Source organism: Monodon monoceros, unplaced genomic scaffold, assembly GCF_005190385.1.
Source record: "Monodon monoceros isolate NGI ecotype Baffin Bay Population unplaced genomic scaffold, NGI_Narwhal_1 Super_Scaffold_7, whole genome shotgun sequence".
Classification (NCBI taxonomy): Eukaryota; Metazoa; Chordata; class Mammalia; order Artiodactyla; family Monodontidae; genus Monodon; species Monodon monoceros.
The window spans coordinates 2,577,699-2,593,629 of NW_021703784.1; the positions used below are offsets into that span (position 1 = coordinate 2,577,699).

A 15,931-nucleotide genomic window follows, 5' to 3' on the forward strand; every position below is an offset into this window, starting at 1 on the left:
TATTGATATGTATGTTCCTATTACAATTTTTTAAATTGTTTTGGGTTTGTTATTGTAGGTCTTTTCCTTCTCTTGTGTTTCCTGCCTGGTGAAGTTCCTTTAGCATTTGTTGTAATGCTGGTTTCATGGTGCTGAATTCTCTTAGCTTTTGTTTGTCTGTAAAGGTTTTAATTTCTCTGTCAAATCTGAATGAGATCCTTGCTTGGCAGAGTAATCTTGGCTGTAGGATTTTCCTTTTCATCACTTTAAATATGTCCTGTCTCTTCTGGCTTGCAGAGTTTCTGCTGAAAGATCAGCTGTTAACCTTATGGGGATTCCCTTGTATGCTACTTGTTGCTCTTCCCTTGCTGCTTTTAATATTTTTTCTTTGTATTTAATTTTTGATAGTTTGATTAATATGTGTCTTGACATGTTTCTCCATGGATTTATCCTGTATAGGACTCTCTGTACTTCTTGGACTTGATTGACTATTTCCTTTCCCATATTAGGGAAGTTTTCAACTATAATCTCTTCAAATATTTTCTCAGTCCCTTTCTTTCTCTCTTCTTCTTCTGGGACCCCTATAATTCGAAAGTTGGTGCATTTAATATTGTCCCAGAAGTCTCTGAGACTGTCCTCAAAGCTTTTCATTCTTTTTTCTTTATTCTGCTCTGCGGTAGTTATTTCCACTATTTTATCTTCCAGGTCACTTATCCATTCTTCTGCCTCAGTTATTCTGCTATTGATTACTTCTAGAGAATTTTTAATTTCATTTATTGTGTTGTTCATCATTACTTGTTTGCTCTTTATTTCTTCTAGGTCCATGTTAAACGTTTCTTGTATTTTCTTCATTCTATTTCCAAGATTTTGGATCATCTTTACTATCATTACTCTGAATTCTTTTTCAGGTTGACTATCTATTTCCTCTTCATTTGTTTGGTCTGGTTGGTTTTTACCTTGCTCCTTCATCTGCTGTATATTTCTTTGTCTTCTCATTTTGCTTAACTTACTGTGTTTGGGGTCTCCTTTTCACAGCCTGCAGGTTTGTAGTTCCCATTGTTTTTGGTGTCTGCCCCCAGTGGGTAAGGTTGGTTCAGTGGGTTGTGTAGGCCTCCTTGTGGAGGGGACTGTTTATTGTATCCTGGTGGATGAGGCAGGATCTTGTCTTTCTGGTGGGCAGGATTGGGTCCAGTGGTGTGTCTTTGGGTGTCTGTGAACTTATTATGATTTTAGGCAGCCTCTCTGCTAATAGGTGGGGTTGTGTTTCTGTCTTGCTAGTTGTTTGGTGTAGGGTGTCCAGCACTGTAGCTTGCTGGTCATTGAGTGGAGCTGGGTCTTAGCGATGAGATGGAGATCTCTGGGAGAGCTCTCACTGATTGATATTACATGGGGCTGGGAGGTCTCTGGTGGACCCATGTCCTGAACTCGGTTCTCCCACCTCAGAGGTTCAGGCCTGACACCCAGCTGGAGCACCCAGACCCTGATGACGTTTGAATCCTTAACTCAGCCCTGGCTGGAATCTATTTTATTCCTTGAGTTTCCAAGTCTCCTATTTATTTCTGAAATTTTGGTAACTTGCTACTCACAATTGAAGACAGGAATGCATGTGGTCATTCAAAATAAATGGCGCAATATAAGAAGGGTAAGTAATGCCTGCTAGTGTTGGAGGGTCTCCTGCAGAGGCAGGGGGTGGCTGTGGCTCACTACAGGGATAAGGACACTGGCAGCAGAAGTTCGAGGAAGTGCTCCTTGGTGTGAGCCCTCCCAGAGTCTGCCATTAACCCCACCAAAGAGCCCTGGTCCTCACTCATTCTTTACTCAGCCCCAGTGGCTCTTCCTCCCAAGGTGCTGAATCCTAGTATCTTCCCTACCTTACAGCATTTTTCACACCTATATTTCCATTTTCTGTGTTCCTATATGTCACTCCCCTGAGATCAGTAGTCCTCTTCCTTGACTGCATGTTGGAAACACTCGGGAACTTGAAATATTTGACTTATAATATGGGGCACTGTCTGGATATCTGGATTTTTAAAAACACCGAGGTGATTCTAATGTGCGGCTAAGATTGGAAATCACTGCAGTGCTGGCAAGCTCTTTGAGTGCAGAAGTTCTCTTATTTGCCATTGTAGCATGAACACCTAGCACAGTGCTGGAGTCTTAATAAATGCTTATTGACTAAAAGAAGGTATTTACGGAGAATCACATTCTGATTCTGATGCGAAATACCCCACCAGCTTGATGTGTCACTATATTTGGCAACAGCACTTGGCAGTAATTCCCAAATCAATGAGTATAACTCAATTATAGAATTATCACAATTCATTAGAGTTATTGATTTCATATTTCAGTCTCTCTTGCTGTGGGACTGTGAGTTCTTTGAGGGAAGGGGCCACATCCTATTCATTTTATACCTCCAGGGCCAAGAACAGTTCATGACCTATAAAATTTCTCAAAACCTTGTACTTAACTTAGTTAACTGACCATAAATTGTATAACTTCAGTTTAGTTAGTCATCAAAAGCCTCAAAAGGGCTTCTATTATTGGACAACCTTAGCATCCCACTGGTTCATTCAGTGTCCAGCTCCCCACGATGACCATTTCACGAGTTCTCTCTTCTTCAGCCTTGAACCTCCATCCAGCAGCCTCATATTCACCTCAGGACCTCACTTCCTAAATCACTGAGAAAATTAAACTGTTCAGAAGAGGATTTGTTAGACTTACCACCCCTTTATCCACCTGCCAGTATCCGTACCCACAGTGAACACCACATCCCACTCCATCTAATGGACAGTCATCCCTCAGTATCCAAGAGAGATAGGTTCCAGGACCCCCATGAATACTGAAATCCAAGGATGCTCAAGTCCCTCTGTAAAATGATGCAACATTTTCATATAACATATGCACATCCTACCATATACTTTACATCATCTCTAGATTATTTATAATATTGAATACAATGTAAAAGCTGTATAAGTAGCTGTAAATACAATGTAAATAGTTGCCAGTGTGGGGCAAATTCACGTTTTGTATGTTGGAAATTTCTGGATGTTTTTTCCTGAATAGTTTCAACATGCTGCTGGTTGAATCCGCGGATGTGGAACCTGTGGATACAGAGGGCTAACTGGACTCAAAGACGTCATTCAACCATACTTCACACTCTCTCCTACAGGTCATTTTTTCTCTTCTTTCTGGATCATTTCCATCAACATACAAACATGTTGTTGTGTATTTCATTTAAAACAAAACAAAACAAAACTCTCATTTGACCTTACTTCTCCTGCCATTCTTTGCCCCCCTCCTAGTAAAAGATGTCTCAAAAAAGTTGTCTGTTTTCTATTCATCTCTTCATGTTCTCTCTTAAATTGTCTTCAGGCTTCTGCTCCCACCTGAACATGTTCTGAGGGCTGCTGTTGAACTCCCTGCCTCCAAATCTAAAGGTCACTTCTCAGCCTCATCTAACGCGACCTATTAGCAGCATTTAATCACTCCACCCTCCGTGATACACCTTCTTCACGTGGCATCCATGTTCTTGGTTGTTCCTTTACAGGCTCCTTAATATTGGAGGGCTCAAGGGCTCAATCCAAAGCTCTTTTCTCCATTCCTATTCACTTCCTTGGGGATCTCATTTGCAATCATGGCTTTAAGTAACATCCATATGCCAACAAAGTCCAAGTTTACATCTCTGGTTCAAATCTGAACTAGATAAATGAATATGCAGTTGCAGACTCTTCATGACTCCCCACCCATGTCAAATAGACACACTAAACTCAGCATCTTCGAAACGGAGCTCCTGACCTGACCTCCCAGGCGTGATCCCCTCACAGTCTTTACTGTCTCTGCTGAAGGCAAATTCATCCTTCCAGTGGTCCAGGCCAAATGCCTTGCAGTCATACATGCCTACATGCCTCTTCCTTTTTCTCACACTCCAAATTCAGTCCTTCAGGAAATCATGTTTCTCTGCCATAGATGTGTATCCAAACACTCATCACTTCTCAATGGCTGCCCTGCTACCACCTTGGTCTACACCACTGCTCTCTCTTCCTGGGTTACTACAATAGTTTTCCTTATCTTTCTCCCCACATTTACGTTTGCCCATGCCCAGCCAAGTCTAGTCTCAACATTGCAGCTGAAAAAGTCATGATTCTTTTCAAATGTAAGTTCTGTGCAAAGCCCAGCAGTGGCTGTCATTTTCTCTCCGAGTAAAAGCCTGTGTCCTTACAATGACCTATAAGTCTCTCCCTTTCGAGCTTCCTGTTATCTTTATTACCTTCACTCCCACCACATCCCTGGGCTCACTTAGCCGTCAGACACTGACTACCTTGCTACTCACTGAGCCTGCCCCACAGGCTCCTCAGGGCTTTTGCGCGGGCTGATTCTTCGCCTGGATTATTCTCTCCCCTGATGTCCACATGCTTCATTTCCTCATCTCCTTCAAATATTTGCTCTGATGTCAGGGTCTACCCTGATGACCCTGTTAAAACTGCCACCTTCCCCAGCCCTGAAATGCCAATCTTTAACCCTTTTCTGGTTCTTTTCTATCTTCTATTACTGTAAAACCTACAGCATGATTCATTTACTTATTACATTACCATTGATTGTTTAATCCACTTTCTACCTTGAGAATCTAAACTCAAAGAAGGCAGGAATATTTCTTTTAGTCGTGGATATATACAAGGCACCTAGAAGAGTGTCAGTACATAGTAGGCGCTCAGTAGATATTTGATGAGGGAATGAATAATGGATTTTTTAAATTCTTTTTTAAAACTTAAGCCTCTCTTTTTTATTCATTCAGTTTCAGTATCTTCTATCTGATCATTTTGAGTGCATATTTTATTGAAGTATGTGTCTGTGCACACACATGTACATATACACACACGGTTTTATATATATATATATATATATATATATATTTTTTTTTTTTTTTTTTTTTTTTTTTTTTGGTACGCGGGCCTCTCACTGTCGTGGCCTCTCCCGTTGCGGAACACAGGCTCCGGACGCGCAGTCTCAGCGGCCATGGCTCACAGGCCCAGCCGCTCCGCGGCATGTGGGATCTTCCCGGACCGGGGCACGAACCCGCGTCCCCTGCATCGGTAGGCGGACTCTCAACCACCGCGCCACCAGGGAAGCCCACGGTCATATATTTTTAACTTTCTTTCACATGTTCCATATTTTCGCATTGACAATTTTTTACTGACCATTGAACTAAGGACTTTTCCTACACTATCTCCACTCCCCACAACAATGCAAAAAGGTAGATATACCTATATTTATTTTAAATATGCAGAAAACGAAGCCCAGGGGAACTTATTAACTTGTAACACAACTAGTAGATCACAGAGTCGGGGTTTGAACACAGCCTGCTGCTCGGATTGTTCGCCCTCACATAGGAATGCAGAATACAAACAAGGCCAGACACTCACGAAACGGCACTATTTCTGTCTTTCTCGCCAGGAGCTCCTTCAGGTCTGTGACATCCTAAACGGCTAGACTCCAGACACAGGAGGCAGGACCCGCCTTCCTGGACCAGCGGGCACTGAGCATGCGCACGGTCCAGCGTGGTTCCCCTCCCCGGCCACAGCAGCCACAAGCCAGGAACCCGGTCATCTTTCCTCTACCTGATGTAAAAATAAATAACCGTGCAAAAAGTTCCAATCTCCGTTTGGAGGCACTAAATCCCCTCTCCTTTCCAGATGGCTGGGAGATTTCTCCCAGGTGGTAAATATATCATTAAGGAGTCATTTCACCGTGAAATTGACGATTCAAAACACAGACAGAAGTTAATATATTAGGACAACCTGTCTGAAAACTCGCTTTGGAGAAAATTTATTTTTGTTTAATATAAAACCTGGTATTATATAAGACCCCTTTCTACCTCAGACAGTTAAAGTCATCCTCAGTTAGAGCATGTCAGGGAGCCTACCACCAGGAGTCCTACCACCCACCTAGAACCGGTGATTACCCTTCCCTATGTGGAGCCCTACATCAGGGCAGGTAATGATGCTGGGTCTTACAAGACGCTATACATAGACTTGGGTGCACAGTAACTTTCTCCATCCGGGAGCCGAGGAGCTTAAACATCCTTTGCTGGTCTTGTTCTAGGTTGGCCTTCAAACTTACGATTAAGGACCTAAGGACCGTCCTGGGCAAAGGTGGTAGAATTAGCATGACTTAGGAGGGATCCGTTTCATCATTAGAAAAACCATATCAGTCATGAAACAGAACAAGGGCTCTTAGCAAGGACCCAATTGAATGTGACTCTCCTAAATGTTAACTCATTCATGCATTGCTGATTCACTCTTTAATAGGAGGTTTCTTAGATTACAGAGACAATTACTGGAGCAGGTTACCGGCTATCAGTGAACATCTACATTATAATGAGAACAGGGTTTGAGGATTTGCACAATCTGTTAGAAAAACGCAATTTACAGAGTCACTAACTACTTAATTGAGAGGTGAGGGTTAGAGAAGACACGACAGAGGAAGTACCTTTTCAAAGGATCTTGAAGATGGGGTGAACTTCATGGGAAACTTGAAAGAAATGCTTATCTACAAAGGGCCCATGCCTGCCCTGGTCTTGACACCAACATCGCTCAAAAAATATTTATTCCTTCCCCCCTAAATCTAAAAAAGGGTGGAAATATGTATACCTATGACTGATTCACTTTGCCGTACAGCAAGAAACTAACACAACATTGTAAAGCATTATACACCAATAAAAATTAATAATAAAAAAGTATTTATTCCTTCTCCAGCAAAGGTTTTTCAGGTGAATATAGATGTACTTTCTTCTGTAGCCTGACTTTTATGTTTTGAGTTTTGTCAGTAAAGTTTAAAGACAAAATGCAAAATATTTCATAACTTACATGTAGGGAATACTGAGGTTCTCCACAGGCCTCACAAGAGACTTCCCTTTTGTTTTAAACCGAATCCCCTCAGGAGTGACAGATTTATTACTAATCACACAATGAATTTGTTACACATCACCAGTAGCAAAATCGAACTGACACCTAAATAATGTCTATTAAAGAATTTCTTAATTTAGTCAATTATTTTGATCTAACTAATTACTCACTTAAATAAGAATTCATTCAAGCAACTGCCTAGGCTTCTTTTTCAGAAAAAAACAAAACAAAAAAACCCAGTTCCAGAGTAATTAGTAAACCAGTAATTTAATAATCCCCTGAGGAATGAAATCATTTTTCACATATTTAAAGTAAATAAAGCACCCCTTAATGGGTAACTGACTTCTGCAGAGACTCAGTAAAGGTCTAGACGTCCATAAAATGGAGAGAACTCTACAAGGGATGTCGTGCTTATTGGAAAACCATTTTAAATGAGCTTGAATTTCCAGCCTCAGATACCAGTATAGATACTAAAAAGATGTGTTCATGTGATTTGGAAACATGGACCCACGTTTCGCTCACACACAGCACTAATTGTCTCCCTTCTGTGCTGCAGGCATCGTGCTGTGCTCTGCAATATACAAATGAGAATTCCCTTAACAATAATTTTAATTCGCTCACGACTTCAGTCCATAAAGGTTTAAGGGAGCTTTACAAAAATAAAAAAGCAAGAGCTCTGCCCTGGAGAAGCTTTTAAGGTATTTTACAGAATTAAAATTCCATGAGAAACCTTGAAAAACAGAGGAAGAACCAGGAAATGCAAGGTGGTAGATATCCTGATTATTTTGAAGAAAAGTTTTTATTGGAATCTAAATACATATACAGTGGACAGCATGAGCAGTATTCCCACAGAAGACAGAACTGCTTTAGTGCCATCACTGGTTGAAGAAACAGAACATCACCCTTATTCAGAAGCCCCTCTCTTGACCCCTCCCTATCTCTGCTTTCCAAAAGTAACACTAGCCTGACTTCTACCAACAGGTTAGTTCTGTCTGTTTCATACGCTCTACACACGGCATCCCTTGCGGTGAATTCCTCAGCATCTGGCTATCTTTGCTCAACATTCTTCCATGTTATACACAGTTTGTCAGTCTTAGTGTTTATACTATTCCATTGGATGAATATATCCCAATCCATTAGACTGTTCATATGAGTTACTTCCAGTTTAAGGGTAAAACAAATAGTGCAGCTATAAACATTTTTTGTAAAATATATGTTGGGGCATGTATATATCTATGCTTGGGGAATCTTCACTTGGAAGAATAACATGCAGTTCTGTAGTTGGTAGTTCTAAATAATTTTCTAAAGGGTTTGTACCCACTTAGACCCCCAGCAGCAACATACAGCAGCATAAGGGGGTTCTGGTTGCTCTACACCTTCACCAGCACTTGGCATTGTTAGTCTTTTCATTTTAGCCATTCTGATGGCTTCACGGGTAATATATCATTGTGGTTTTAATTTAAATGTCCCTAATAATTAGTGAGGGCAAGTTCCTTTACAAATATTAGTCATTTTGTGAAGTGCCTATTGAAATCATTTGGTCATTTCTATTGGAGGTCTGTCTTTTTATTTTTGATTTGTAAGAGCTGTTCACACGTTCTAGGCATGTCTTTTGTCAGTTATGTGAATATCCCAATTGCTCAGATCAGGAGCTTAAATTCAATCCCCTGTTACTGGGTCATATGTCATAGCATATGTCATAGCCTTTAAACACACATAATATACGAACATATCTGGCAGTTTTCATTGGACATTTTGAATGGTTAGAGTGGGATTTGTGCATTAAACTTTGCACTATCACTTGGACCTTAAAAACAGAGAAATGGCTCCAGATCTGAGCTCCAAAAGATAAAGAAAGTTTAAGTAAAAAACAAAGAACAAGTATCTACCATCCCCTAAAATCTCTTATTCTTCTTACCATACATTTACTCTACAGGTTAGTGAGCCCCATGAGGGTGGGGACCTTTGCAGATCCGGTTTGCTGCTGTGTTCCTCGGAGTTGAGAACAATACTGAGCACGTAGGAAGGATGCCAAAGACGTTTATTGAATGAAATGATGACCAGGGTCACATGGCGATGACCAGGGTCACATGTCAATGACCTGTCTCAGAGGATTTTAACTGCCTTATACCCACCAATAATGATCACCAACCCCATCTTACTTGTTAGCTATCAAGGAAGCAAGCATTTTAGGGCATATAGCCAATGGGAAGCAGTAGAGCAGGGTGACTTAATTCATGCCCTATAGAGCAAAAACACCTAGGTTTGGATCCTGGCACTAGTGCTAAGTAGCTGTGTGACCTGGTTAAGTTATCTAACCTCTCTGTGCCTCAGATTCCTCATGTGTAAAGTACACATAATAATATCATTTATCCCACTGTGTTGCCGTGCAGATGAAAAAAATTAATGCATGTGAACTATTTCAAGGAAACTTGGTCTGTGGTAAGAGCTCACTGAGTAGTGGTGATGGTGATGATTTTTGTGGGGATGACACTGATGTTGACGATGAAGATGATAAAAGAAGCTGTATTTGGTAGACCTGGGTTGTGCATCTGAGACTGACATTAGCATTCTGCAATCTTCTTTGGAGTTTTTCTTCCTTCAGACTATCTCTTTTTACACCCAGCCTTTCCCCTTGGGTGTTGTCTTCATGTCCTGCTCTGTTCCGCAGTGCATAGCCAGCCCTGTCTCTCCACCATGCCCGGGCCCGGCTCCAGATATAGCTTATCCAGAAACCAGGGGGAGAACCTGAGAGGTAAGTGCTTTCCTAGTCAGTGAAGCCTACTGGTGGAGGCTGGCAGATCTGCGCCCAGATCTTGATTCATCTTTCGTGGCCTATGGGACCTGAATGACTTTTTTGACAGTAACCTACTAACTCTCCATTGTCTCGTCTGTAAAAGAAATAAAATTATATTTATATCATGAAATTTATGTAAGAATCAAAAATGATATATTGTATTTTTTTATTATTTTTAAATTTTTTTAATTAATTATTTTTGGGGGCTGTGTTGGGTCTTCGTTTCTGTGCGAGGGCTTTCTCTAGTTGCGGCAAGCGGGGGCCGCTCTTCATCGCGGTGTGCGGGCCTCTCACTGTCGCGGCCTCTCTTGTAGCAGAGCACAGGCTCCAGATGCGCAGGCTAAGTAGTTGTGGCTCACGGGCCCAGTTGCCCCGCGGCATGTGGGGTCCTCCCAGACCAGGGCTCGAACCCCTGTCCCCTGCATCGGCAGGCAGACTCTCAACCACTGCGCCACCAGGGAAGCCGTGATAGACTGTTTTTAAAGCACCCAATTAAGTGCCTGGGTGTAGCCAGCTCCTCACAAATGGTGGTGACTGCTAGTGATCCATCAGAGTACCACATGGCACTCTAGGACCTTCTCCCCCAATTAGGAGCATGAGTCTGGAATCAGATGGGGTCCAAAACGTCCCTCTGCCACTTACTAGCTGTGTGACCTTGGGCAAGTCATAGAAACCTCTCGGCTCTTCAGCTCGCTCCCTTGTAAAATGGGGATAATATTAGTACCTACTTCTTTGGGTACTTTGAGGATTAAATGAGATGATGTATATGAAACACATTTCCTGGAGCGTATTATATGTCAGCTAATGTTAGCTATTGATAAAAATGACAGAAATGGAGAGTGAATTGCTGGTGCTGACACAGCTAGGAAATGCTGGCTAGGTAGACAAACTCAGGTCTGACTCAAAACCCACATCTTTTCCACTGTGCTACAATTCTTAAATACCCAAATCAAGAAAGATAGCGAAGGAAAACATGCAGACAGGTGTAATCTATTTGGTAATAATTGTATTTATAAACTTCTGTTCAAGATACAGCCGACAGGATACATTTTGTGAGCTTAATATCTTCTGGGCTAGTTACTATTACAGAGGAAAACTTTATTTTGTGGGTATTAACTACAGTTCTAATCCTGCCATTTCATAAATATTTTGTTCGCGCTATGAACAATAGCAAATTAGTCTGTAATTACTAAAGGAAAGACCTCATTACAACAAACATCTTGCAACAGAACAGCCTAAATTATATTTTTAAATTACTTTATCATTTAGATAGCACTTAACAGTCTTCAAAGAGTGTTCTCATACGTGTATGCATGTATGTATGCATGATATATGTATGTAAGCGTATATATGTGTGCTGTGTATGTGTGTGTGTTTACATGCACACATACATACAGGCATACACTTCCCTCAGTTGATCCAAAAGCGATCCTGAGAACGCGTTACTAGTATTTTCCTTGCTTTATAACCAGGGAAGCTGGAGCTTGAAAAGTCTTAGTAACTCATCTGAAGCCACAGAATTAGTAAGTGATGGGTCCAGAATTTTGATATCAGATCTTGCCCCAGGTTTCCCTGCCCTGGATTTTGCCTCATATCCAGGCTGAGTGTGAAGTCAAGATTAATTGTCATAGACTATTTCATAGACCATTCACAGGCCCACATTTGTCCTATATTGGGATTAAAAACAAAGCTCATAGTCAATTCTTTACTGCCAGTGAGTCTGTAGGGTCATGATTCTTTTTACCATGAAAGAACAAATACACAGGTCAAATCCTCCTCAGGGCATCATGTTTTTTTCTCAGAAGTGAGGTTTCTCTGTAATGATTGCTTTGCCAAACATCACATGCTCAGTCCCCTGGCTGCTGCTTCTGAATTTGGTCTCGCAGACTCTGACATTGAGTTAGCAGGTGAAGAAATTACTCTGAACTGATGAGTGAAAGGGAGAAGCATCGTGCATACGTATGACCTCTGCTTTTTCCTCCTCTCACATCTAGAATTCGACCTGAGAGCTTATGCTTGTGTTTGAGTGTGTGTGGCTTGTCTGGACGGGTGGTTTAGGAGTTTGAGTAGGTTTTGCAACAAATCCTTTCCCTTTGTTCATCTATCTGTATGCAGACGAATCTTCCCGTGTAGGATAATTGACTAATATTGGCTTTTCACATATATATGTACTAGGTAATCAGACCTCTCTGCTCTCCACCTTCAGTATGCAGATTAACTTTGGGGTCCTTTGTGCTTTCATGAATATTTAAGGGGCTCCTATAAACCATGAGTTAATCTGAACACGGGGCTGGTCTGAGAGCAGAATTCATTCTTTTTAATTTAGGTCTAGAATATCTGAGACCTAATTTTCACTGAAAAGCCATAGTATGAATGCAATTCAGGAACGCTCTCCTCTGCAGTTCACAGGGTGGCTTCTCCAGGGAACGCTACCCACTACACAAGCCATGAGGCCTCCTGGAAAACATAGGCCATTGAAAATGGGTGCATTAGGGACAAAATGACAGGCAGGTTGTTCTCACCTGAGAGGCATGGATTCTACAATCCCGTCTCCACAATACACAGTGATCCTTTGTCATCTCACTGTGTGCAACCCATGATGACTCCCCATCGTTGTCTCCCACCTCTGCCAGGAATGCTTCATCCCAGCGCTCTGCATGGCCAGGGACGGCTAATTCCCCAAACTCTCTGTCTATATAGACCCAAAGCCTCTATGTAAGTATGTCTCCTCTTTTCTAGCCCAGCATCTTACCTTTTACCTTTATATGCAACATATGATTAGATGTACAATTGTTGGTTTTGTTTGCTATTTATTTCCTATCTTTTCCAAGTAGACATTAGGGACCATGGGGGTGGAACTAACATCTTTCATCCATCAATGTATACCTAGAGCCTGGCACAAAATAGGTACTCGACAATGTTTGTTGGATGAATAGAGAAACTAACAGGTGCATGCATAAGTGAGAGAATGAAAGCACTGCCTGTGAGCACTGCCATCTCCAGTCATGAACTCGAGGGACAGAGCCTCTCAGACCTCCTATGTACGTGGGCTAGCTGAAATGTCACTATCCCACGCTGTGGAAGTGCAGGAACTGTACACCTGTGTTTGTGGCCACACTGCTCCTGGGAGCCAGAGACGGCAGATTCAGGGGCTCATATCGCAAAAGCTTTAGAAGTCAACTCCCTTGCTATTTGGAACTAGACTACATCCTCCTGAAAAGAACTGTTGAGAATGAACCACTAACAAGCCTGGGTCCTGTTCCTTTGTACCTCTGTCAATATCCACCCCCACCCATCTCTTCTACCCCTGGCCTTTGCTCCTCTGTCTCCTATTCTTCTCTCATCCACCAGGGTTTCCACTGTGCCATCTAGAGTATTTCCTCCATAAGCTTTTCAAGGTGTTATGCTCATTTCCTTAAATTAGCTGACTGCCGAAACCTGGCTATCTACTGACCACACTGCTCCTTGGAACTTTAGCTCTATATCCTCTCAAACCGACACCTGTTTCAGAGTCTGCAGGCGTAGAGGTGTCCTCCCTGTTGACTATCACCCCTTCCATACAACTACTCACTCACCTTCTTGTTAAAATTGCTTCTTGAGGGCCATGTCCTTTGTCAATCCCACCTCCATCTCTCCTTGTTTCCATCTTACTAACCTCCTTGTTACTTCCGTTACTCATCAAGAACTTTGGAATCTGCATAACTTACCCCGAACCCTGACTTAATTCTTGACCTAACAATCGATAACCCTTTCCCCTATTCTATCTCAAGGATCTATTCCCGTAGAGATCACAACCTCTGTCATAACCTGTAACTGATCTAATTTTAAAATTATCGACTTAGCCTTCCACTTTCCTGCCATAACATCCTACTATCCAATCTTCTTTTCCAACTTCCACTAGAAACATTCTTCAAATTCACTGATATCTCAGTATTGTATTGAGATATTGTATTGTATTGAGATCCCTCAATATTTTATCGTATTGAGATCCCTCTTTTTCCCCCAAAATTAACATCCTTTCCACAATTTCTCCTAAATTGTTTAGTTTTCATGACACTTCTTTTCAATTACAGTCTTGCCAGCGTCAAACTACCTTGACCCTCTTGTGTTTCCTTTGCACCTTTCTTGAACTGGGTAGGAATCCAAACATATGTTTTATCCATGCTTACATATAAGCAGCCAAGAATGTCAGACAGGAGGTCAGATTGATCCCTCTACAAATTCATTATCAATAACCTCTAATGTATCCCCATTAATGCTTGGAAATCCTTCTCTGTGACTCTGTCCAACTAGTATTCCAACTCTATGCCATCCTTAACTTCCTGCTACCTTATCCACGTAATAAGATGGGATGAAGTGCTAGTAGACCACTTCCAATTTTTCTGAACTTATCAACCACTGCTTACCCATACTGTAAGTATGGGATCGTGTATAACCACAGAAGGAGATCCATACTATTCCCTGGAGTTCCAATAGTCCCGCAGACTTATGCATGATGTATCTAACCGTGTTTGCGGGCCATGAACGTGTGGCAGTGGATAAGGTTGTGGGCTTGAGGATTACTGAGGACTTCATCAGACTGGAACAGAGAGTCTAGAACATCTGAATAAAGTGATGACTTCGCACCAGCTGAGGACCAGCTGGACAATAACCTACATGACCAGCTTAGACCCAGAACTTAGAGTTTAACCAACGCTCTTTGGGCAGTTTGTCCTTTTCTTTTTTTCTCTAACTTAATTGAGATACAATTGAAATATAACATTCTGTATGTTTAAGGTATACAATGTGTTGATTTGATACATTTATATATTGCAAAATGATTACCACCACAGTTTTAGCTAACACCTCCAACTAATCACAATAATTAGAGCAGATATGAATTAATACAGACCAGAAAAATGATAGAAGATATCATTGAAAATAAGCACTATTTTTTTTAAAAGATGAACAAAATTGACAAAACTTTAGCTAGAGTAATTAAGGAAAAAAACAGAGAAGACTCAAATAAATAAAATCAGAAATGAAAGAGGAGACGTTACAAGTGATACCCAAAAAATACAAAGGACCATGAAATACTACTGTGGATAATTATATGCCCACAAATTGGATAACCCAGAAGAAACAGATAAATTCTTAAAAACATACAACCTACCAAGAGTGAATGATGAAATAGAAATTCTGAACAGACAGAGAATGAGTAAGGAAGTTGAATCAGTAATCAAAGATCTTCCAACAAAGAAAAGCCCGGGGCCAGATGGGTCACTGGTGAATTCTACCAAAAATTTAAATTATTAATACCAATTTTTCTTTTCCAAAAATTTGAGGAGTGAACACTCCCAAACTCATTTCATGGGGCTGGAATTACCCTGATACCAAAGCCAGATAAGGACACTACAGGAAAACAAAACTACAGACCAATATGACTAATGAATGTAAATGCAAAAATTCCCAGCAAAATACTAGCAAACTGAATTCAACAGTGCTTTTAAAGTTTCATGCACCTTGATCAAGTAGGATTTATTCCTGGAATGTAAGAACGGTTTAACATATGCAAATCAATAAATGTGGTATACCACATTAATAGAATAAAAGATAAAATGATATGATCACCTCAGTAGATGCAGAAAAATCACTTGAAAAAATACAACATCCTTTCATGATAAAAGAATAATTTAACAAATTGGGTGTAAAAGGAACATATCTCAACATAATAAAGGCCATATATGACAAACCCGCATCTAACATCACACTCAGTGGTGAAAGGTTGAAAGTTTTAAGTTCAGAACAAGACAAGTAAGCTTATTGCCACCACTCAAATTCAACATAGTACTGGAAGTCCTAGCCAGAGCAATTAGGCAAGAAAGAGAAATAAAAGATATCCAAATCAGAAAGGAAGAAGTAAGATTGCCTTTGCTTGCAGATGGTGTGTTCTTATAAATAAAAATTCTAAAGACTCTACCAAAAACATATTAGAACTAATAAATGATTTATTAAAGTTACAAGACACAAAATTAACATACAGAAATCAGCTGTGCTTCTGTATGCTAACAACAAGATACCTGAAAAAAAAAATCCCATTTACAATAGCATCAAAAACAATAAAACAATAAAATACTTAGGAATACATTTAACCAGGGAGGTGAAACATCTGTACACTGAAAACCACAGACTGTAATGAAGGAAACTGAAGAAGACACAAACTAATAGATATCCCATGTTCATGATTGAAAGAGTTAATATGGTTAAAATGTCC

At 40.8% G+C, this 15,931-nt stretch overlaps 1 protein-coding gene across 2 annotated transcripts in view; it reads right to left on the reverse strand.

Moving 5' to 3' along the window:
- LOC114887004 (neurotrimin-like) overlaps positions 1–15,931 on the reverse strand; it is a 926,389-nt gene that overhangs the window by 468,744 nt on the left and 441,714 nt on the right. The window lies entirely within an intron of this gene.